Source organism: Falco peregrinus, chromosome Z (genome assembly GCF_023634155.1).
Source record: "Falco peregrinus isolate bFalPer1 chromosome Z, bFalPer1.pri, whole genome shotgun sequence".
In the NCBI taxonomy this organism is placed as follows: Eukaryota; Metazoa; Chordata; class Aves; order Falconiformes; family Falconidae; genus Falco; species Falco peregrinus.
In genome coordinates this window covers 26,582,764-26,607,612 of record NC_073739.1, presented here as the reverse complement: position 1 = coordinate 26,607,612, position 24,849 = coordinate 26,582,764, and positions in this window count along the sequence as shown.

Genomic DNA, 24,849 nt, shown 5'->3' with positions numbered 1-24,849 from the left:
AGTCTTATTATAAAAGGTTTTAGCTAAAGCTTAAGGTGGTTCTCTGACAGATGTTCTGTTTGGCAACCTTCTGATTTTATTATTTCTTATATATATAGTCATTATTAAAAATACTAATAAAATAGCACTTTGAAAAAGCTTCTTGATGTATTTTTACAACTTCCAGGTTGTGAAGTTAGTACAGTAGCAGCACTGGATCCCTTTTGTGGAAAGGCCACCAGGGTATGGAACAGCTTTAGCCTTCAGCTGGGAGTGGGTTCATGCTTATGTGCAGGGACATGAAAGGAGGTGAAGGATTTTTCTTCTTTTTTTCCTGATTTCAGTTTTCAAAATGCAGACACGCTGCAAATGATTGTATTTGACTTTTGGAAATAAATAAATTCATAAAGTAACATTTCAGCTTCCCAAAATCCCTGTGGTCAGACAGGTTTATGCCCTTTTTTTCTGAATATAGTAAAAATGAAAAATGAAAGTTCCACTGCCCAAAAAGAAACAAGAAAAACTACTAGAAATCAGTCTTAAAGGATTTATCTCATGTTCGTACCAAGACGACATGAACCACAGCTGTGGCTGCAGAATCCCTCAAGCACACTTTCAAGTCCTCAATCAAATGAGCAAGAGCTTGAAGGACATTGCTGGCTCCCTTCTGTTTCTCAAGTGTGCATTCAGCCTTGCATAGGGGTTTCTTATAGTCTTCACTATGCACATCTAGAAGTATAATAGCTTTTTTGCAACCTTTGACTGTTCCCAGTGCCCTGGCCACCTACACGGAGGAATAAGGGGACAAAACTGAAGAAGCTTTTTAGTTTTTATAGCTTATTGATTTTTGTATTTTCAGATGTATTAGAGCAATTTTTCAAACATATCCGCCTTACTTTGATATCTTGAGAGTGGAGAGAGGATTTCACATTTATTAACTTTGCTTTGCTGAAAAAAAGAATACAGCCATAGAAGTACCTCTGTGTTATCAGGGATATAAATGATTTTAGTGTAAAAAAAATAATCAATTCTCAGAATAAAATTCAAAGCTTGTGTGCAAGTGTTACATAAAAAGCAGACAACAAGGAATGCACTTTCCCAAGTGGGTAACAAAGGTGGTCTTAAAAAGTACAGTCCTGAATTGCAGTTGAACTCTATCCTTTCCAAATAGGAAAGTTCTATCTTAATGAAGAGCATATGATAGGGTAAATACTATTTTTTATTATCTCTGATCAACTGTGACAGCACTGAAAAAGAAATTCATGAGAAAAGTCTTCTTCAATGGGAGCAGTATTTTCTCAGATCAGAGGCAATAAAGTAATGTATGAGCTGTTTCATTGCAAGAATTTTTATTTTATTTGGTGATTTGAATTTTTAAATACAAAAACCAGAAAATTCTATCCTGCAACAAAAGTATACAGCAACTGGCCCAGGACATGAAGGGAATTCACCTTTCCTGATTTTTACTATATCAAGAGTTTGATATTTGTTTCTCCCATAGTATTTATAACAAATAATAATTTTGACTACGTCCATTCAACTCTAATGATCTATTTTACTTTATTTTCATAGAATCATAAAATCATTCAGGTTGGAAAAGACCTTTAGGATCATCAAGTCCAACAGTTAATATTTTGATATCAATTACATTACTTTGATCACTCCCTAACTGCTACATAATGCAAATGTTTCTGACTCTGTACTTGTAGTTTTTTCCCCCTCAGACTAGGAATGTACACTTCAAATTATTTAAATAGGTCACACAAGGGTTATATAAACTCTTTTTGCATAAACTCTCCTTGAATGTTTCAAAATGCTAACACTGTTGGAGTTGCTTGCTGCCCACTGTTGGATAATGTATTACCCTGGGAGCGTCACAAGTCGAGACAGTACTTAGTCCTTCTTTAAAGTTTTCCAATTTAATCAAATGTCTTTTTCTGCATTTGAAATAAAAACCCAACCCAACAAACAAACCAAAAAACTATTATGTGAGAGTTGTTTATAGAGAGGAGCAGGTAAAGCAAATCTGTAATTTCTGTGTGAAAATACTTATCTGTGCAGTAGGTAATTTATGCCTGAAAAAGAATAATATGTAAATATAATTCTGGGGCTGATGTGGCACTCTTACAATGCTTTTCTGTCTAGGCAAATTAGATTAATACAAAATACTTTTAAAAAATCTGGAGTAAGTGAAGCAATCTATTTCAAAATGAAATCATGTCAGAGAAGGAAGTACGGGTTTTTAGATGATCCTATTTTCATGTCTTTTACTGATTAGTTTGCATCTGAGGCATGTAGAAGGTTCCATTTATGCATGCCCATGTAGTAAATCCGTACTAGAGAGCCTCATTTCAAAAAGTACCTTATTCTTTTGTGTGTTTTGATGTTTTTACTGATTGGATTTATGATTGAACTTCTACATATCACTTTCTGAGTAATTACACAAACAAGCAAATACTGTCTGTATGCACATTTCTCCAGTGGGCCTATGATCTATGATATACAAATGGAAACTGTAAATGCAGATTAGAATTTAAAAGGTTTCCACACTTTCTCCTGGAGATTATAAAACATTTTATAAGTGGATTCATGACAAGGTCATATTGTACCCTCTGAAGAAATGGTTTTAAAGCAGGTAAGCTTTTTCATCTTTTCTGATTCTCAGTGGAAGCATGTCATGCCTCCATTGCTTTCATTAGCCATAGAAAGTCTTTAGCTAGCAGATCCAGTGTCCATCAACATCCTTTCTCCACAAGGAAAGCTGCATATTATGCAGGGCTTCCTTTCATTAAAAGGTAGAGACACTAGTGGAAATAACACACCAGGTAGTAACCAGCAGAAAATTGCTGCCATCGTTGCGTAGTTGCCACTTTAGTGGAATCCTAAGTTTTTTAAGTTATGTTTCTTGGTTTTTATAAAAATCTACAGGAAGAATTAGGTTCCTGAGTATGTAACATACAAATTATTTCTATTTTGAACAGAGCCAGCCTGAAATAAACAATATATAATGTTGCAAGAATGTATCTTAGAACCAATGTATCTTTACAATTAAGATGTTTCTCTGTATTCTTAATTCCGATCAATTAGGTGCTACATGATTAAGTGTTTCTTTGGGGGCATGGGGGGAAGCAACATATTTTTTCAGCAGATCCTTCTTTCAAAGCAGAGACTGGAAACAGCTAAACCTACTTTTTGTACTTAGCATGCTGAGGTCCATTCTTTGAGTTCTAGGGCAGTTAGGCTCTATTTAAATCTTTTACTTTCCCAGAGAAAGCCTGTATTCAAATCTTTCTAGGAAGCTGGAATTCTTTTTCTGTTTGGTTCGTTGTTTTTTCTTTGTTTTTGTTTGTTTGTTTGTTTTTAATTTCCTGGAAATATTTGAAGAGTTTGTGGTTTAGAATGATAGGGAAAAAGAGAGGAGTGTTGGCACCTTTACATGAAGCAGTGAGTGAACAAGGCCATAAGGAGGTCCTATCTAGTAATGAAGAATTTTCTCTGCAGCTTCCCTGGAACAATACTGTGCAAAGCAAAATAAAAATTAGTGTTTCTTTAATCCTACACTTTCAAACATGGGCAGAATTTTGGTGTTTTTTTTTTTTTTTCTGAAAGAATGGAAAAAGAAATTAATATATGCACACAACTCTGGTAATTGTTACCACTAGAAGGAGCAGGGTACCTTTTACATTGCCATCTGGTCTCCAGCTATGATCCAGTACTACTGTATTTACCCCATTTACCTGTATTGTAAGACAGACCCATGGAATCCTCTAACATCCTCTTTGCCTCCCAGAACTGCATAAAGCTTGGAAATATTATGTATTCATTCCAAACTTGAGTGAATTAATGAATTAAATTCTCAATGGAATGAGGTTTACCTCTCATTGTCACTTACAGCAGAAGTGTTATATATTTGCATCTGATCACTGACTTTACAAACTGCTCAGAAAAGCCTGGTAAGGTAGATTGATAATGGTCTTAACCCCAATTTCTTTCTTTCTTAACAAGTTGTACTGCTTACCTATATTTTACTTATATATTATTTAAACACAGTTGAGTTCTTAGAGGTGTATTTTTTTCTGAATTGTGTTAAGAGATGGAAATAGGGCAGATAAGTGAATGCTTCATCGGGAGTTAACAGAAGAATATGTATCCGTGTTATTAGTTTGATGGTCTGTTCTTTACTGCTAGTTTGATTGTTTTAGCTATGCAGAATACAAACATATTAGCTTTTTTTATATACACAAATGTGCCCTTTATTAACTTCTCTGTATAGAGACTATACTGTATTCTTATTTAGGGGTCAAATAATATTTTTCAGAGGGAACAACACACCAGCTGTGGTACTGGTTTTGTCATCTCTCTCTCTCTCTCTCCTTCCTTATTTATTTCTTGTATAAGAAAATGGACAAGCAAAGGAAGCAACTTTGGGGCATACTAGTTTCATTACCGTGCAGTAGACATGCTGATACAGCATATTTCCTGAAGACAGGATCTTCTTTATGCTTGGTGAAGATGTAAATCTTATATAAAGCAGTTTGCTTCATATATGAAGTAAATTATGTCAGAAAGAGAAGTGAATTTCAATTCTGGGAGCCGTGCCATGGACTGGGAGTCACTATAGTTTCTTTCACTCTTTCTGAATCCAATCTATTATCATTCTACTTCTCTGTATCTGCTTCACTACCTACTTTTTGTTTATTTACACTGCCAGTTCTGTGGAGCAGAGATGCACTCTACCTAATGCACCAGAAAACATACTTGCTCTCTAAGTTTACATTGATCATGAGATGTACTTTTAAATAAAAGATCTTTAAAAAAAGATAGCTTATCTCTAAGAAAATAATAAAAAGTATGTTTTGATCTAGATTTTTTCTTGTTTTTCTATCAAGCTACAGTATAAAGTTATTATTGATTCTTTTAGCATCTTAGATTACTTATAGACCACCTTAGCTGAATATTATTTTAAATTAAATGATGCATTTCTGTCACAATCATATAACTTCTTAGGTTTATAGATCCATATATACACATATATATCTCAGGTTTATATATGTATGTATATAAACATGAGGTTTTCTGACGAAGTTTTTTTTTCCAACTTGCTGATTTTGACCATCATAACAGAGAAAAAAATAATTAAGAACAAATGAATTCTTGAGAGTTTAACAGGAACCCCTTCTGTCATCAGTCACTAAAGCACATTCAGTCTGGCAGGCAATACAATTGAGTAAATTTATCTAACTTGATGGTTGACTTAGAATCCTTTTTTATGCATCAAAGCAAGAAGTCAGGTAAAGTTATCAATTTATATTTACTTATTACTTATATGGAATAAAGAAACTGTCATTCTGAAAGAAGATTGGGCAGCTAGCTGATATGTCAGCCTATAATGAGAATAACTAAGATTATCAAACCTGAATACATTAAAATATGTTGGGATTTGAACTTAAATTTTAAGTTCATGTGCATAACTGGAGAAATATCCAAAATTTTTCATCAAGCATTTTTGGCTGCTCCTAAACTGGAAATTTTAGGTACAGAATTTAGTGCAATTTTTCCAATGCATCATCTCTAATTATATACAATATATAGGAATTACTCTATTAAAACATTTGGAACATTTAACTTTTGATCTTAACTGAACACATGGCATCAAAACAGAAAAGAAAAGGTGGAGAGTTACTATCATCAAGAAAAATAATTACAAATATTTTCTGATTTAGATAATTCTAATTTTGTGATCAGTTTAACTTTTCAGGTAACAATTATTCTAACTTATTCATTAATTCATGTAGTATTTTTATTACTTACTATTAGCATTTTCAATTGTCTTAAGCTATCAAATTTCATGCATGAAGGGGTAGAATACATATAACAGCACTGTACTTGAAAACTGAGAAAATGAGAAGAAACTATCAAATTCTGGGATATAATAAACTCATGCCAAAATTGCAGTGATTTTCATTTTGGAATTAAATGAAACATTAAGACAAAAGATCCCCATATATCTAGAAAGTCATAAGACAAAGAAGTCAAATTCATCAAAAAATGAAAAGACAGAAATGAGAGAGTGTGGATTTATTCATTCGTTGTCTATTGCTAGTCAGGTTACTGAATCACGTTAAGTCCAGAAAAAATGACAAATGACCAGAATACACTGGCAAGTCAAGTTTCTCTTTAAGAGAAATGAAGCAAGACTGACCTCTAACTCTCTAAGATTTATCACCACTTAAGACATAATTCTGTAAAATATTTGTGTAGACCAATAGACCCTCAAGATGATTTTCTTGCTGTTACCAAGTGATGTGTAATTGAAGGTTCAATTCACTTCATTAATTCCTTACATTGTTCAATTCCTTTGTGGGTGTAAAATAATTTTTTCTAGCTCTTTGTTCCACTTCTGCTTCATTTACATCTGCATTAATTGTTTGGTGGATCGTTAGAAACTCATGGTGTGGCTGATGGTCTGTGAAAATCGTTGAACTCTGCAACGTATAAGGACTTCTGGCATGTTGGACAGAGTCTGTGCTTCTGGCTTTCATTCTAGGTATTGTCAGAAGTAAATACAGACAACTGAATCTCTTCAGTTACTACCTACAACACATACTTTTCATATCACGGTGAATCTCTTTTGACACCTCACAAATTTTGATGGCATTACTTCCTGGATGGGGATTTTGTAAAAGATGGTGAAGTTGAATTTTTTTCAGCTTGGCGTATTCCTTTTGATATTTCTAAAAAACTATGCTTGTGATACAGCAAGTGGGAATAGATAGAACTTATTGGTTTGAGCAGAGAAATGATTTTTTTAAAATCTGGAAACTATTCAGAAGTATTCATTTGCCTGACTGACCTAAGAGAATATCTGAGCATAGTAGTGACATCTTTGCCTTTCTCTCCATTTCTTTTTAAACTATTCATTATTACAAAAATGTGCTAGAAAAGAAAAAATAGAGACAACTGCCCTTGAAAGACCATTTGATGAAGGTCTGAATAATAAGTTACATTAAGTTGTCCATCTGAGGTCTCTCTCTATAAGCCTCCTTTATATAGGCATTGATTAGCTCCATAAATACAAAAGCACTATTAGTCAATACATAAATAACCTCACTGGATGACAACGTATTTATAGAAAAGAATTCTTATAGTTATTTCCCCCAAATAATAATATTAAAAAAGGGAGGGGGTGTGTGTGAACACAAACAACTTTGAACTTTAAATCTGTGTATCATCCTGGTGATCTCATGTTCACTTAATTATTTGATGTTCTCACATATGATGTATTTTCTTCATTATTTCTAAGGAAGTATTTAATACAAACCCTCGTAATTTCCATAGATAATATAGAGCAAATTAATTTCTACCTAATACTTATGTTACATTTAATAACCAATAATAACCGTTGGAAACAAACAACCGTTGGAAACAAGGGTTACATAAATCTTTTAGGTTTTGTATTTGTTTGGTATGTGTGTAAAGAACACATACAGACCTGGGTCAGGATCTTTATGTGTAGGCTTTGTTAATGTTAAGCTTCTGCAGGGAAACAAAGTTAAAAAGCAGAGGTACAAGATCAGAAAAATTCCATTCCCATATTAGCTGTGGAAGCTTGCATTGGATAATGATAGGATTGCCCTAGCCACCTACTTTCTTCTTCTTAAAGCACAGAAGCTTACCCTCTACTACTTCTCCTTATTCTGCTTAATTTTACATCTCATGTTGACGTTGTAAACAACATGCAACTTTTCCATTAGCATTAAATGTCTGATGACTTCCATAAGTAGATCTCTGCTGCTTTCACTGATCCCCAGAAGTTCAATTTCTGTAGATTTTCTTGCTGTCATACTGCACATTTAGTAATATTACCTCCAGCCAAAGAGTGCTGATAAGAGGAAAGAGGGAAGACAGATTCCAGCTGAGGTACTTAATCTAAACCCAAATCTAAAAAAAAACCCTTTAATAAATCTAAATGTAATAAATAACATAATTGTTATTCCAAAGGAATTGTACTGTCCACTGGACTTTGTACATGTCATGGCTATTCTATGAAATAGATTACACACAGAGCCTATGCTCTAGGTCAGTAATTCAAAATTTTGTGGGACTGATTCTAAGTAGACCTCACACCCTTCAACTTAGTGCATGAGATATTATTTTCTGTGAAAAAGCAGATTTGCATTTTATATAAGAATTCTATTAAGGCTAATTCTTACTTGTTCTTCTGTGCTTATGTAATGGCAAAGTTAATATCCTCCTAATTTTTATGAAGCAGTAAGATTTGCTGATGAATTACTGATACACCTTGCAATTTCAAGATTTTCTTCCATTGCTAGTGGCAAGTATTTGGCGTACTATGTGACAATTTAAACATATTTTAAATCAATTTCTTCCCAATGACTTAAAATAGGTGTAATTAACTTTTTCTAAGATACTTTGAGGATACTTATCAGATCTCTGCCCACTGAAGAGTGGAAAATAGGGCTCCTGGAAGTATAGGGATAGATGACCACCAGCTCCACAAGCCAGGAACTACCATCAATTCCTTCATAATCTACTCAACATGAAATCCTAGTTTCTGTGATGCTTTCTCTTATGGCTCACAGCTTTCTCAGTCTCAACCCTTGCCTGCTTGAAGGCCAGTCTCAGTGCTCCTTTCTACCTCCCCTTTTAATACACAAACTTACCAAAGGTGACACAAGGGTAAAACCTAGAGAAAATTTAATCTCCCTATGGGCTTTTTGCACTAATTTCATTTTCTCTGTGATTTCTGCAGTTTTCCTTGCTGCTAGTGCAGCTCCAGGGTTTTCCTAGTTGCCTTGATACCACAGGTGAAAGCTGTTATGCAGTACTGTGAAAGTGAATTCCAAGGCAGAGCAAGTGGGTAAAGAGACTAAGAACAGACCTAATGCTCCTCCCTGTGAAGCTAAGAGCAATCCTAAACTAGAAAAGCCAAATGAAGGGTGGGGGGTGGGGGTGGGGTGGAGCAGGGGGGCATGCCGGGGCGGTGGACAGGGCAGGTGTTGCAAACCACTTGTCGTATTAGAGTTAAGTCTGTCAACCCTCTTCTCCCTTGCATTTGTTCTTGGTGTCAGCTATGTCTCTTTTCAGGGAACTTGCACTCTCTACCCATATTTAACCACCTTATTTATAGAAAACACTCTAATAATGTGACTTGTGTTAAGACTCTTGTCTTAGCCTTTATTCTTTGTCCTTGTATAAAGTACTATCCCAAATCAGCTTTTCTGAACTAGTTCAAATTTAATAATAAAGTAACATTGATTCCAGTATTAGGAAAACCTTCCAACAAATAAATAACTAGGAGTTCTATTGTTTTTTTGGCAGTGGCCTCAGCAATATATTGAGAAATTTTTCCAAATAAATATTATTTCTCACTGATACACAATTAAACATGCCCGTGTAGGTGCCTGAGACAACTGGGTATTGTGAGTGCTGTCTGGAAAATAAGAATGTTCATTGTAGATGTACTGCAATAAAACAAGACTACTGAAAATCCTACAAAAGAAGAGCATGTATTGCATTATTTTGACAATTATCTAAACATTTCCACTATCTTAATTTATAGAATTATTCAAGAAAGATATAAAAAAAATGAATATTGACACTTCTGTCCAAACTCCAGAGGAACTTAATTCAAGTATTTCTAAAACTATGGTATAAGAACAATAATGCACATTTCCATGTTGCAGTGGTAGTCAGAACCATTTCTTTCATAATAAACTGTAAAAGAAAAATATCTCTTCCCCTCCTAAAACATTATCTCTGAACAAGTGTCTCCTGTTCTACTACATAGTTCTATCTTTTCCTTTATATAACAAAGCTGCATATGAATTCTGCTTTAAGGCCAGATAGAAACATATGAAGTTGTTTTAGTTGAAGAACCATTTGATGATCAGTTCTCTTGACTACCTTAATAATCAGAAATCTCTGAATAACAAACAAGAATGAAAACTGGAAAAGTTTGAATTGTTTGAATTATTCTACGTATTTAATTTTTTTTAGTAATCCATTCATTGGAAACATAGAGCCTCACAGAAAACACACCCTTATTTGTAAATAATAATCCTGTACAAGAAAGGTCAGTGATTTGTTTGGACTGCAAAGTGCCAAAAAAACCCAAAAAACCAAAAACCACCAAAAAAAACCCCAACCAAAAAAACCAACCAAACCAACAACAAAACCCACACCAAAAAAAAAAAACCCAACCAAAAAGCCCATGAAAATTTCTTAAGCAAACAAGTCAATTCCTTCTGCATTTTATATTCATGCAGGAGATCCTATGTGAGATTTGAGTTCCTGCCAAGCTTCAGAAAGATCTGTGATTTTGAAGGTCTGTAAGGCTGTCCAACCAGCTTACTCAGAATTTAATATTTTGCTCACTTTTTACCTGTAAAGCCAGTTAAAGTTACTTCAACCCATCAGTCACCATTAAATATTGCCCCTTTGAGCTAAGACACAAGAGAATAGAAAGAGACTAAGGTCTGATATTTACCAGCTAGAGACAATTAGATTAAAATATCATGACGTGTATAAACATACACTATTGAGTCAATACATTAAAATAAAATTATATATTACATTTGAAGTTGTTTTACTATTTTCTCAGATTAAAACATATTTTGAAATTCCATATATTAAAACATTATCAAATTCTTAGCTTTAAGTTCAATTTTTAAGTAAGATCCTGTTAAAATACCAGACTTTCCCACACAGGTCAAATTTCAGGTTTCACTATTTCATAGACTAATTTATTAATTGCTTTTTAATAATAAGCTGCATTACAATGAAGCGTAATTTTCATATCACTAAACACATAAGTAGAAATACTACCACACAGATTTTACACCACAGAAAATAATTTTATATATAAGGAAATTAAGAAAAACTGTGATACTCCTCAACAAGTGTTTGAAGAGTTGAAATTACTGAATGTTTACAATGGAAAAGTTGTTATGACATAGTGAAACTGAATTTGAGTGCTAGCACCTCAAAAAACAGCCTGTCCAATTAATGTATATCATTATGTCGCTGCAACAAAACCAGCACCTTTACTTGCACTCTAGTATATTTCCTTCTTAAGTAGAAGTGGTTACTCTAGCAGGAGAAATGTCCAGAATGGGATACAGTTAGCTGTGTGTATGTTCAGATAGCATTACCTGCCTACTGACTAAGAGCTGGGATTTTTGCATTTTCATCTCAATTGTGATTTAGCCTAACACATAATTACAAGAATAACATTTCTTTCTGTTACTGTGCTGAACGCTTTCTACTGTGTGATTGAAATTAATCACCCTTACTGAGTGACTATCGATATTTTATATATTCATACATGTACAAAAGGGCTACAATTATTATTTTTAAAAGGTAGTATGTTATATAGGGATGGGTAACAAGTTTGTACAGGCAGTGGCATCTGCACTGGAGATTCTGTCCACACAGTTTACCCTAATATTTGGAAATTATGGGTAATCATCTGTAATGAATAAACCAGTATAACCCACATCATCTATCAAGCTTTTTAAACTCCACAGACAGCAACAGTCCCAGTCAAAAAGAGGTCTACAGGATGTTATACATCATTGCATTATGCCAGGAATAACGCAGAAGAACTTGTTTCAAATTCTGTACAGATAGCAGTGAAACCATTTGATTCACTTTTTTCTAGAAATTTTAGTTGCTTTAGAAGAGACAGTATTATCAATTATAGCAAAGTCTATGCTATAGAATGTCATGTATAATAGACATTACCGCCTACAAAACAACTTGAAATTGTTTGTTGCAGAAATGGAATCCTTTAAAATGTGAACTTCAATACTATAAAAAAAAGTCATAGTCCAACAGAATTATATATATTATCATAAGTCAATATAAAAGGACTTGAAATGCTGATTCATAAATCAGTCTTCTCCTAAAGTAAGTCAGTATGCAGGGCAAATAAGAATGATTCACAAAGATCTATATCAAACTATACAAGGTGTTTGACTGCTGAATATATAGTAAAGACAGTTATTAGATATTCAGAAACACTAGCTGTTCCCTGCAGTCTTCTCTGAAGCATAAAGTGAGGAAAAAATGTACATCTATGAAACTTTATAAAATAGAGGCTATATCCAAAAGGTCCTGTGATTGTGTGAAAATAGTGAGAGGATGAGTGATTAATTATGTAATGATAATTTAATATATATAATATAATATAATATATATAATATAAGAATATACAAAAATAAATATGTAGTGATAAATAATAAAAAAATAATTTCATAAGGATTGTCTAGATTTCTTATTGTTAAAGGCCCAAACTAGCTTTGATGTGATGACTGAAAAATGTACATTGCTGTTGATGTAATTATGACCCTTACTAAGACACAAGCCTAAATAAGCTTACAGAACATATTTTAGGACACTCATAAACCTCTGATTTAGTGGGATGTGTACAGACTGCAAGCATGCCAGATGTCTCACCACCCACTGTAACCTCAATTCAGTTGCCCGAGCAGTGGTGTCCAGTGTTTCTTGAATTGCAACAACCTGCCTGGCTACTTAAAGAAATCATAGGTGTCGTGTAGGTCTTCTCTCACATCTCCAGCCCCCAAAGTGTTGACATTTCACACATCCCATCTTTGCAAATACCTAAATAAATTAGCAAATGTAATAAAGTGAACACTGGTGTGACATAGATGCACTGGGATAAAGGTATTTGTATAGTTTACTTGGACTCAAATAATCTAGATCTTCAAGGCTAAAAATAAGGATTTTGTACTAATCCAAAAAGGAAACAAAAAGCTTCCAGAGCTGTTATGTTTACGTACTAAAATATGTTAAAAAATAATACAATCTGAATCAGCAGAAACACTCAGAAGTTTTCCTATGAATAGTTGTTACAATGGTCCCATTATAGGCTTCTGTTCAAAAAGCATTTAAAAATACATATAAACTAACATTTCCAAAGCCTAAGAAAGCTCTTCCTGCCAATTTAAACATAGGGGTTTAAAAAAGGTTGACTACAGTAGTACTGTCAAGATGGTGGGGCAGGTGCATCTTTCAGATACCTAGCCAAAACACCTCACAGCTTGGTTTTGGCCTACCTGTTCTGTTTTTTTCTGCTCTTATAAACCAAGTCTTAACAGATAAGGGCTCCACTGTGTCACAAGGTCTCATGTTGTCAAGCTGAGACATTGCTGTGGTATATGCACAGGAGACAGGAAGCACTTAAAAGTACTATGGGTAAGATGTAATCACAGAATTTCCTTTAGAAGACCTGCTTTATAAGGCCATTAAGGTTAAGTACAAATGAGTTGCAACAAAAAAAAGGAACAAACAGAAAATCTCAAGTGCAAAAGAGAACAGTTAAAGGCCATACAAAAGTTAGAATAAATAAGCTGAAGAGGTATATACAACATTCAATCCTGAATTTCAAGCAATAACTGGTAGTAAAACAGAAGTCAGAAAGTATGCTTTTGTCTGACAACAACCAGTAATGAACTGTGGGATATTTTAAGCTTACATTAACTCAGAAAAAGAAAACCAAGTAAGAAAATGTATTACAGACATGATGAAAAAACTGAAGTTAAATAGGGATTTTTTTTTCAATTTTAAGTTTTTATATAAGCCTGTATGACGCCAAGAAGTTATACAGATGTTAAAAGAATGGCTGCAGGGAGGGGAAGATAAATAGGTAAAAGACTCTTGAAAAATTGTTTTCAAATGTATAGCCTCCCAAGATTCTTTAGCTCTTTTCAAAGTACAGTTTCCACTAACAAGTCATATGGGGCTACATCTGGCTGGCAACCAGTCATGAGCAGTACTCTTCAGGGCCAGATCTGTTCAATATTTTTATCAATGGTCTGGAGACAGGAGTTGAATGCACCATTAGCAAGTATGCTAATGATACCAAACTGGGAGGTGCTGTTGACTCTCTTGAGGGAAAAGAGGCTTTGCAGAGGGATTTGGAAGGATCAGAGCATTTGGTAACCATCAATGGCATGAAATCTTACAAGAATAAATGCTGGATTCTGCACCTGGGACAGAGTAATGTTGGACACCAGTATGAATTGGGAGAGGGGTGCCTGGAGAGCATCCCTGCAGGGAGGGCGCTGGCGGTGCTGGTGGGCAGCAGGCTCAGCGTGGGTCAGCAGTGAGCCCTGGCAGCCAGGAGGGCAGCCCGCACCCTGGGGTGCCCCCAGCACAGCACGGCCAGCCGGGCAGGAGAGGGGATTGTCCCGCTGTGTCCGGCACTGCTGCAGCCTCACCTGGAGCACTGTGTGCAGGGCTGGGCCCCACCATGTAAGAAGGGTGTGAGGGTCCTTGAATGTGCCCAGAGAGGGGAAACGTCGCTGGGGGGAGGGCTGGAAGGCATGTCCTGTGAGGAGTGGCTGAGGGCTTTGGGGTGGTCTGGTTTGGAGACCAGGAGGCTGAGGGGCCACCCCGTTGCTCTCTGCAGCTGCCTGGGAGGGGAAGGGGAGAAGGAGGTGCTGAGCTCTTCCCCTTGGGACCCAGTGACAGGTCACCTGGGAATGGTTCATAAGGGTGTCAAGGGAGGTTCAGATTTGGCATTAGGAAATGTTTCTTTACTGGGAGGGTGGTCAAGCACTAGAACAGGCTTTCTAGGGAGGTAATCCATGCCCAAAAGGCATTTGGACAATGCCCTTAATAATACGCTTTCACTTTTATTCAAACCTGAACTGATCATACAGTTAGAATGGACTAGACTTCCAACTGAAATTTCTATTCTATTCTATTCTATTCTATTCTATCCTATTCTATTCTATTCTATTCTATTCTATTCTATTCTATTCTATTCTATTCTATTCTATTCTATTCTATTCTATTCTATTCTATTCTATTCTATTCTATTCTATTCTATTCTAGCCTAGCCTAGCCTAGCCTACTCTATTCTAAAAAATCATTCCAAGCTGTTTGTTTTTCTGAGAGTGAATGACTTTTATGGAAGCATTTCTTCTAAGGTGTTTGAAAAACATCTGGGTGATCCACTCTGTTTTTCGTTCTTGACAAGATTGATTCATTCTGTCTAGTGCACAAGTTAAAAAAAAAAAAAAAAAAAAAAAAAAGGAGAAAGAAAAGGGAGGGGGGGCTTTTTGAATTTTCTTTGGCTTCCTGTGTTCTTATTTCTGAGCTTCACCTTGTCTCCATTTCTGCATGTTATTTCTTCTCCACATTCTTATCTAGCACTTCTTCCACGTTCTTATCTAGCACCTTTCTCTTATGACTTTTGGTCTCTGCAATTTTGCATTCCTCTTACTTCCCCCATGCCCTCACATTAATAAATATAGAACTTACTATTACATGAACATTTTAAACACAATACAGTCATCTAGAAATGTAAAAAGTTACATAAGTCAGTCCTTTGATGCTGTTGTTAAATATTTGAAATTCCTTTCAAAGCAAAACTTGGTTCTCAGCAGCATTCACATCAGGTTTTGATGATCAGTATTTGATCTGCATTTGATCATCAGCATTTGATTGACCTGCCATTCAATGAACTCTTGTCTTGTATCTCCCTGCCTCATGTATTGTCTTACACCTTCTGTTCTGTTTTCTTCTTTTAAGTTCTGGTCAAGGGATATGACGATAAATGATCATTTCAAACATATGCTTTTCCCACTCTATTCATTTAATTTCAGGAGAATGCAACCTTGCAGAATTATGACATCAACTCACTGAAATTCCTAGGTGTGGCACTTCTGTGTACAGGCAACACATTTTTTGAAGGATAGATAAGAATTAGTTATTTTGCAGTGCTTTCTATACCCCGTTGTATGTACCGAGTTTACTTGTGAGTCTTGGTTATTCATACTGTCTGCTGAAGGAAAGACTGCTGCATTTTCTCACATGTATTAGACACTTAAAAAGACACCTATTAACTTCATTAGCTCTGTTACTTAAGAAGCAAAGGATTTTAAAATTGTCAGTAAACTCTATATGACAAAGCATCTTATTTTGTTCATAGTATTAAATCTAAAATACCCGTAATAAAATATGAGGTAAGAGGGGGGAAATAATTACCTACCTGTTTTCTTTCCCAGAACTGAGTTTATTCTACTGATATTTTAATGCAAAATGCTAAGAGAAACTAAGAAACAGGGCACAGAATTCTCTTGCTCCTACGCAAATTATCTGAATGTCAAAATGTAACCACATTCTTCTTGAATATATTCATTTATGCATTTGAGATGCTCTACTTTCTTGAAACACCACCATAGTTGGTGTTTATGACCTGGTCTTTTGGATATTTGATTTCTCTTCAGCTGAAGAGGATTGTACCCACTTCTTAACTGCATGTTTTAATCACTAGATTTGGCTGTTCTGGCTTGTTTTTGAAAAGACACCACACCAGTCCCCAGATTCACACAATTTGTATGCCACCACTTCTACCATGTGCAGGTTGTACTATAAAATGTCTGTTGGAGTGAGTACCTCGGGTAAACTGAAAAGAAACCCTTGTCTTAAAAGCTTGGCATTGGACTATTCATGCTAATGAGGCTAAACTAGTTCTGAGCTTGTATAAATGGATATTTTTTGGCACCTGGAGTACTCTGTGATCAGATAATTTACTGTTGCTGTAGAGTTACTGCTGGGGTGAACAAGAGTTATTTCTGATTGAAGGAAAACAACTATAGGTACAAGAAAAAAAAATATGCTTGGCAGATCTAGTCTATTAAGTCATACTTTAAGGATCAGCTATTTTTCCTTAATTTAGTCTAAAGCCTTTTTCATTTTAGATAGAGACATATCAAACAAAATGAAAATCATTAGCATATTGCAAATGTTACCTTCTGTAAGCCATCAAAGTGTCACTGAAATCGGGAATAAGAAAACTCCTTAACACTAACGTAGCATTAAGAAGAAGGCATCCTTTATTGCAGTGCTGGATGTTCAGGGCATAGTTTCACTTAATGTGCATGTCGTATGTTTCATTTAAACAAAATTATATAGTTCACACTTACGATTATGCATTACATTTCTAGGAAAAAATAATACAAATTTATTCAACAGGTGGTACTATGTTAATTAAGTGTTGCACATGATACTCACTGGTATCTCCAAGTCTTCTAAGGGGTCTCGAACAATAATCCACCCTACAGTTACAGCTACCCTATCACTGAACCTTAATGTAGTTCCCTAATAGGGAGAGCCCAAGGAGAGTCCAAGTTTATTTCATTAGTTACCTACAGTGGTCTCTTCGGTGATCGTAAGTTTTAAGCAGCTTTTACATAAGCAGGGTCAGTTAGCAATCTCTCCATAGTGACTACACTAAAACAAACTTACAGTTGCAAAGCTAAAACCGAATATATAAGAAATATATCACAAAGCTAAAACAGACTAAAGTACATGGTAACAAAATTATGAGCATGTGTTATGGATTACCATATGAAACAGTGCTCACAGTATTATTGTGGTATCTTCCAGAAATTTTCAATCACTTTTCTACTTTATTTATTGCTAATATTTACAAAAATAGAATCCAAAGCCCCTCCCCAAGAGATTAGCTGTAGGATTTCATAACTGAGCAGGACCTTGGATTGTTAATTGACAGTAAGTCTCTGTTGGCATGCATTGATTTGCTCCCCATTATTGTATTAACACTGAAAGTCATTGAATTGTTATTCAACATGTACCTTATTGCTACAGCTCAAGGAATACAGTGATATATGACTGGTTTGACCTCTATATGGCCTCACAAAGGGAAACAATTAGAAATCTGTTACAATTTTTTGTCTTAGAGAAAAGGTGAACAGAATCACTGACACTTTGAGGTTTTTCATTTGATATGATATATAAACTATTGCCTCTTTCTTTATCACTATATTACAATTCTTTCCATTTCACTGTCATTCCATGGAACAACAAATCAGGAGTACTGAAAGGCATTGTCAAGTGTAATCCTGTGCTTATTTGGCTTGGAAAAAAATCTGGTGTATAAGCATGCAAAATTGCATAAAAGGGTCTCTGAACCTGGACTATTGTACCTTCTTACTGCTATGGGTAATATTGGTTATTCAGTTGCACACATCCTTGTCACTGCTAAGAAGGCTTATTCTAATGCAGAGGAAACCTTTCCCAGGCCACAAAACTGGAGAAGTAAGACCTCATCAACCATTCAATTAAATATATCAGTAAAGTAGCACACTTAACAGCTTACTGCTGTGAATCTTTCAGTATGAAAATTTTATCTTATTCTCCTCCTCTTTGATAGCAGACCCTCATGTGTCTGACTTATAATTTCTACTAGCTTAACACTAAGCTGTCCCTGCAGTGATCTTTATCTAAGAGGAGGAACTGAAATTTTGGTTCAGAAATAGTATAAACAAGTTAAGCACTGCTAAAATAAATGCAGTTTTCCAGTTAATGCTGGAGTTTAGTGTTACACCACCATGTTACAAAGAAGTAACTAAAACTCTTGGAAACTTCATTCAACTAGTCAGTTATCAGTACTCTGGTACATCTACTTCTGGCTGCTTAAATTTTTCTGAATAATTCTTCTAAAACATTCTTAAAATTTTCTTCTTTAATAATTTGGGTTTGAAATCAGAATATATGTTGCAGCCAGCTGGAGGATACTTTTGTTTCCTTTTTTTTTTTTTTTTAAGAGCTTATCCATATTCTTTTATATCAGAAAGTAATAGTTCTCTTTCAGCTTGAATAACATACCTTAAAATAGTGGATGGGTGTCATGTCTGTCCATCTGTCCATCCCCCCGTTGTTGTTCTTTATTCCCAAGCCATGGGACCATTATAATAAATTGGCAAGTTTTTTCTTCACTATTTTATGAATAATATGATGGAAAACTTATTATTATATTTTCATAAGCAAATCAATATGCAAGAAGGAGGAATATACAGTTATGAAGCTTTCAGAAAACCCAGTAGCAGGGTAGAAAGAAGCAAAGTGTGTATTTAGTTCAGGCTCGCAGCTGGGTGATTGGTGGAGAACATTCACTGTCCAGCTGAAGCTCTGAGAGATGTCAAAAAAGAATCTTGTCAGGAGGAAAAACATCTCTGAAGAAATCTTGAAAAATATCTAGTTATCCCATTTTCTACAACTGGATGAAACCTGAAAATTTTAGCCCAAGTCATTGCTTGAATTTCCTCATAATACACCTTTAGCCCTAATCCTAAACCTTGTGTAGCCTTATCCTTAAACTTAATCTCCTGTGAAAGTAAGGGGAAACTGTATATAAACTAGAAATTTTTTGCATTCTGTGAAGTAGTGTTCTGCAGGAGAGTGAAGATATTTAACATTTACCATCCAGATGATGGCAATGCAAGTTGGTAATGCTCATTGAACATGTCTTAACAAATAAACTAAACATGTTCTAGAATCACCTCACCCCAATAAATGTGTATTTCTGTTTCATTTTCAAAGCATACTTTTCTACATTCCCAACAAACCTAACTATTTCTGAAGTATTTACCTTCCAAAGATCTGTGACCTAAAGAAGTGCTATTAGCTTAGTTTTAGAGATAAGAATTGAAGTATAATGAGTCTGTGACTGGCATCACCTTGCATGTCTGTGCTATAAGAACACACTAAACTGAGTTGCCAAGTTTTGTGCTGTCATCATAGACACTGAGTAATTTTTGTCCTATACCAAGAGCCAGACATTCAGAATACTGCTACTATTTTTTCTTTTGAAAGCTACTGTAAAGCTTTAATTTCTACTGTTAATCAATACATTTTGGTTTTAAGAAATTAATAGCAGGTAGGAACATATTTTTCTGTACGGAAAATAATAGGTAGGAGGGAGGGAAAGCATACAATATTATATTGACATTTTTTTCAGAGTGGTTTAGTTTGTGTGTTTTTTTGTTTTTTTTTTTGTTTGTTTGTTTGTTTGTTTGTTTGGGTTGTTTTTTTTTTGTTTTTTTGTTTTTTTTTTTTTTTTAATATATCTTATGGGAGGGACATTGCCTGACCTGGTTGTGCCGAGCTAATAGAAAACAGAAGATGGGGGATGTTTTCTACACACCCAATGGTAAGAACTAAAGCTCACTCAGTGGCATTTACTATAACAGAAAGCACAAATATGCATTTCCATTCTAATAGGGAGTGCTTCCAAGCCGAGTGAGCTCAAACACGTACACAACATGTTTTCATCATGATATGGCATATTTTAAATAATGAACTCTTGTTTGTGCTTTCAAGGAGTGAAGGGACTGAATCAGAAATACCAGGCTTTGTTTACTGAAAAATAAATGAAAGCACACTTTACTGAACTATCCTGCTTAGGATATGAGCTATTATACCTGCTACCTGTTTCCTTCAGTATACATGTGATTTGAGAAATAGTAGAATATTGTCTCTATTTCAGGAAGAATTTCTTTACTTGGCATGGAGCAAGATGCATGCCAGAAAACAATAGAAACGTGTTTTTTTTATATAGGCTTTGGTCTTATAAGGTCTTATGAAAGCAGACCTCAGAACTGTATTTAATACTGTTGTAAATTCCTCTTTTGGCAGAGTTTTTTCTCTGGGGAAAAAAAAAAAAAAGTGTAAAGAGAGATATTTTCACGTAATGTGAAATTACACAAGATTGCATACATTATATTTATTTACATAAAACCATTTAATTAATTATCCTTATTTCTACAAGGAAAATTAATACACAGAGAGACTATGTGGCTTATAACTATCACAGTAAATCACAGTTATATGACATCTAGAAAAAAGAAGTTATAATGGCAGTGAAACTAGTAGACTGGGCTCCAGTTTTCCCTGAATTCCTTACAACTGACTGTTGACATTGTCAGCTATACTGACACTTCTGTACATTGAAACTGCTACAATTTCTGTGTGAATCAGGAAGTCTTAAACAGAGTTTCTAAAGTCACGGCTTCAGAAAATTTTGCTCTCAAAATCTCCCATTCCACTGTCTCAGAAGAATGCATTCATATACTACAGGGCATACTCAGAGAAACACCCTTATGATATTGAATGGCCTTATTGTCTTAAAAGTGCATGAAACTTGTAGAACACTACATCCTAAAACCATGATGAACATAGTCTGTGCAAGTTCATGTCAGGCCATGAGCTTCTGAATACCTAAACCATTACTTAACATTATTCACTTTAGCAAAATCCACTAACTTGACATGCATTCCTAAGAAACTAAATTATAAAGTATGTCCAGATTTTTGTTTTGTTTTTTAATGCATGAAATAATAAATGATTAATATGATTTAAGCAATTAAAGGTCAGATTTGATTCTAGTCTTAGTTAGGTCACATTCTTACTTAGACGGAGATTACTCAGTATTTCAAGAGATGAGGTGTGGAGCTATTATTTAAATTTGATTGATCCTTTTTTTAAAAAGTACATATATGGTAAAATAAGATGATTTTTCCAATGAAATGTTCTTTTGCTAATGAGATACAGTTTTTATGAAACAGAAACCATATTTAGTGCCTCTTTTCCAGCGAAGTCTATAATTGTGGCTACAATAAGCAGATATTTGTAATATAAATGTACTTTGCACACACCTGATCAGCAGAAAATACTACTGGTTTAGCATTTGGAATACAAACATAAAAGCTTGTTTCAGCAATATTGAAATGTTCAGGAAAAGCAAACCCAAAACTTTTAGTTTGAAATTGAATCAGTTCAGACACAGAATGCTGTTCTTCAGTTGTCATCATTGACTACTGACTATAAATACAACCTTTTGGTTTTGATACTGTTATTCTAATGTCACAGTATCTTGGAATGGAAATCTAAATTCATTTTAATGTAATGTTGATCCAAGCATTTTTACCTGCACCAAAATATTTCAACTACAGTTTTATATATTTTGCTTTTCTGTTGTACTCAAGATAGGGAAGAGTGATTTTACTAAACAATATTCTCCAGCCAATGTTTATCCATCTCCTGTCCATGTTTTCCATCTATGTAAGAAACAGATGATGTTTTACAAAGTTAAAATTATCCTTCTCTTTAATTTATTTCCAGTGGTATGATTATTTTCTATGTGGGGATTAAAGTGTAAAAGCATACACAAAAATTCACGCTATCGCAGATGCCAACTGCATTCATACATTTTGTAGATGGTTTTCTGGTTCCTCTGTTATTTGGCAGCAGCATTCTACACATGAGTTCTCATTTCAGGCTTGTTCAGGTATGCAGTATGATGCATATTTATATTTCAGAAAGAATATTTTCCACTCTTGGCAATAGTATTTGGTAAATTTCTGAAAGCTCTGTAAACAGTTTCCATTTTGCAGAGGTTTTTAAGTTTTCTACATCTGGCTTCATGTCAGGTAAGATCAAAACAGAAAGTTTTGAATGTTCTGGGAGGGAAAATTCTGGGGAAATTCTTACATTGTTAGAAGCTATGATTTTATTTTATTTTCTCCCATTATAACTATTTTTTGTTTATGTATACACATACCAAAATACGACTTTGTAGGAAAAAAACCCAGTCAAACTCATTAGCTTAAATTTCTCATTCTGAAAACTGAAAAAAGATGTCAAAGCCATTTTCAGAAGTTTTCAGTCCAGTCTGTTTTAAACTGAATAAAAATATACGCCTTATTTCTAACCTAACTTACCTTCTTGATTTGTTATGATTTTTTTCTGGCAAACTAAAAGGCCATCTGCTACCAGATATTAAAGTACAAAAAACTGTGAATCTTCAGTTAAAGAAATGAAAACTTTTTTTTCAGTTTATACTAAAATGATTTTGAAAATAATGCAACCTCATGTGTTTCTTCACTGGTCTAAGCATATATATATATATATATATATATAATATATATTTTTTTTATATATATATATATATTTATATATATATATATATATACAAAACAAAAACAAACCCCAAACAAAAAAACAAACCACAACAACAAACCAAAACAATACCAAAAAATAATGATAAAAAAACCCACCCACAGCCTGAACAATCAAAGATATCCTATTACAGTGTAATACTCTTGAGTTTAAGGTATCTGACCCTGCTAGTATAATGAAAATATAGGAAATTTATTTTATATCTTTTTCTGTTCATTGAAGGACCAAAGCACATTTTCTCACAGTTAGTTCTGTCACAGTTAAGAAAATTTCTTACTCTCTATTTCTTTCATTTGGTGCTGTCTTAAACATTTACTAGCTATCTGTTATGCTTTCGTCATGTATTCCTCCCATCTTAACAGAATATTAAATATTGATACTAATTCTTTTTCAGAATTATATCTTTTGAGTATGAAATATGCCATTATGAAAATATTTTTTATTATCAACTAAAGTTTCTTTCTGTTTGCATCTGTATGTTTGCTTTAAACTCTGGGAAATTAGGTCAAAATTATTGGTATATTCAAATCAGGAGTGTTTTTTTTGTTTGCACATGACTAACTGAATACTCTCCATAGCAAGATCAGCCTTCACTTTCAGTTCATTGATCTGTTATCTTTCATTTTCTGCCAAAGATGATGTAAAACCATGCTGAGTATTTTCTGTTAGAAAGAAAATGTTTACAATTCCTAGAAACTCCAAGGGTGTTTTATTGTCTTGTACAGAAATTTTATATTGATTTTTTTTTCATACATGTAAATATTAAGGTTTTTAAGGAATTGATCACTCTTTTCCATAATTGATTTGTCAATGTGTAACAGGTTCTCAGCCATGTCTCATCTAACAATTTATTAACTGCAAGATTAACTGAAAGGTGTTCCATGGTTCATATTGCTAAATTGCCATCCAACAGTAAGACATGCCTACTGACCCTTTCAGTCTTCTAGCTCACATTTATAAGCAGTACAATATGGAATGGTATTGTAAAGATACTTAAACTTTAAATAAGCTGCTATCTGCCTCATTTGCTTTGCACCAAGCTTTATTGTCTCTCAGATATTAGAGATGATACAACATTTGTTTACTGACAACATTGTGTGAGAAGAGTAGAACACTGGCAATGTAATCAATATTTTTGCAACTATCTTGAAGTGCCATCCATAGGCAGCAGAGGAATTCATGAAATGAAAAAGACATAAAAACATAGCATTGTGAGCAACAAATATAAGCACCAGAGAGTTCCTGACTCATTTGCAAGGAAAGTAGACATGTCTCTATGTTTTTAAATATTTTGAGGCATTCAGACTCTTATTTGCAGATAATGACAGAAACATAGACTTCATTTATTAGAGGAAATGTCACTGAAAATATCTCTCCTACCCTAATGGTAAGTGCCATGTTTATTTAGCCAAGTATCATTGGAAAACAGTACAGAAAAGAGGAAGGAACACTTCAGATAAGCAAGACCATCTGCTTAGTGGTGTGATGTAGAAGTTAAGCTGGAAGACTTGTCGTTTTGGGAATGAAATAGAGTGGTTGTAAAGACAAGATTTATATCTATGATTTGCTGTCAAATCTAACTTTCGATAGCAGGCTCTTCTATTACTAATAGTCAAATTGATGTTCTTGTTTTATAGGTTATCAGTGTGAAAATTCATTCTTAAAAAAGATCTTTCAGGTACAAATCTTATTATGAACAAGCAGAATTCCATCCAAAAATTTGTCAAAAAGAAATCTGCTTTTAGAGGAGCATAAAATCTTACCCTCATTGAATCTCATATGAAGCATTTGGGAACGCTTCTGAAATACGCTGCTTTTAGTTCAATATTTCCTTTGTTCATTGTTGGTTCTCTGGACATGTTAAAATCAGTGATCTTGGAAGAGAATTTTTATTAATGAATACATAACTACTTAATTACATTTTTCAGCCTATCCTTTCCCAAAACCAAGGTATTTTTATCTGAAAGATTTGTGGGTTTGCCAATATTGTTTTGTACTTTGAATACCATGAAGAATAATTCAATGTTCAGCTATTTATTTTTTTTCTCCTTT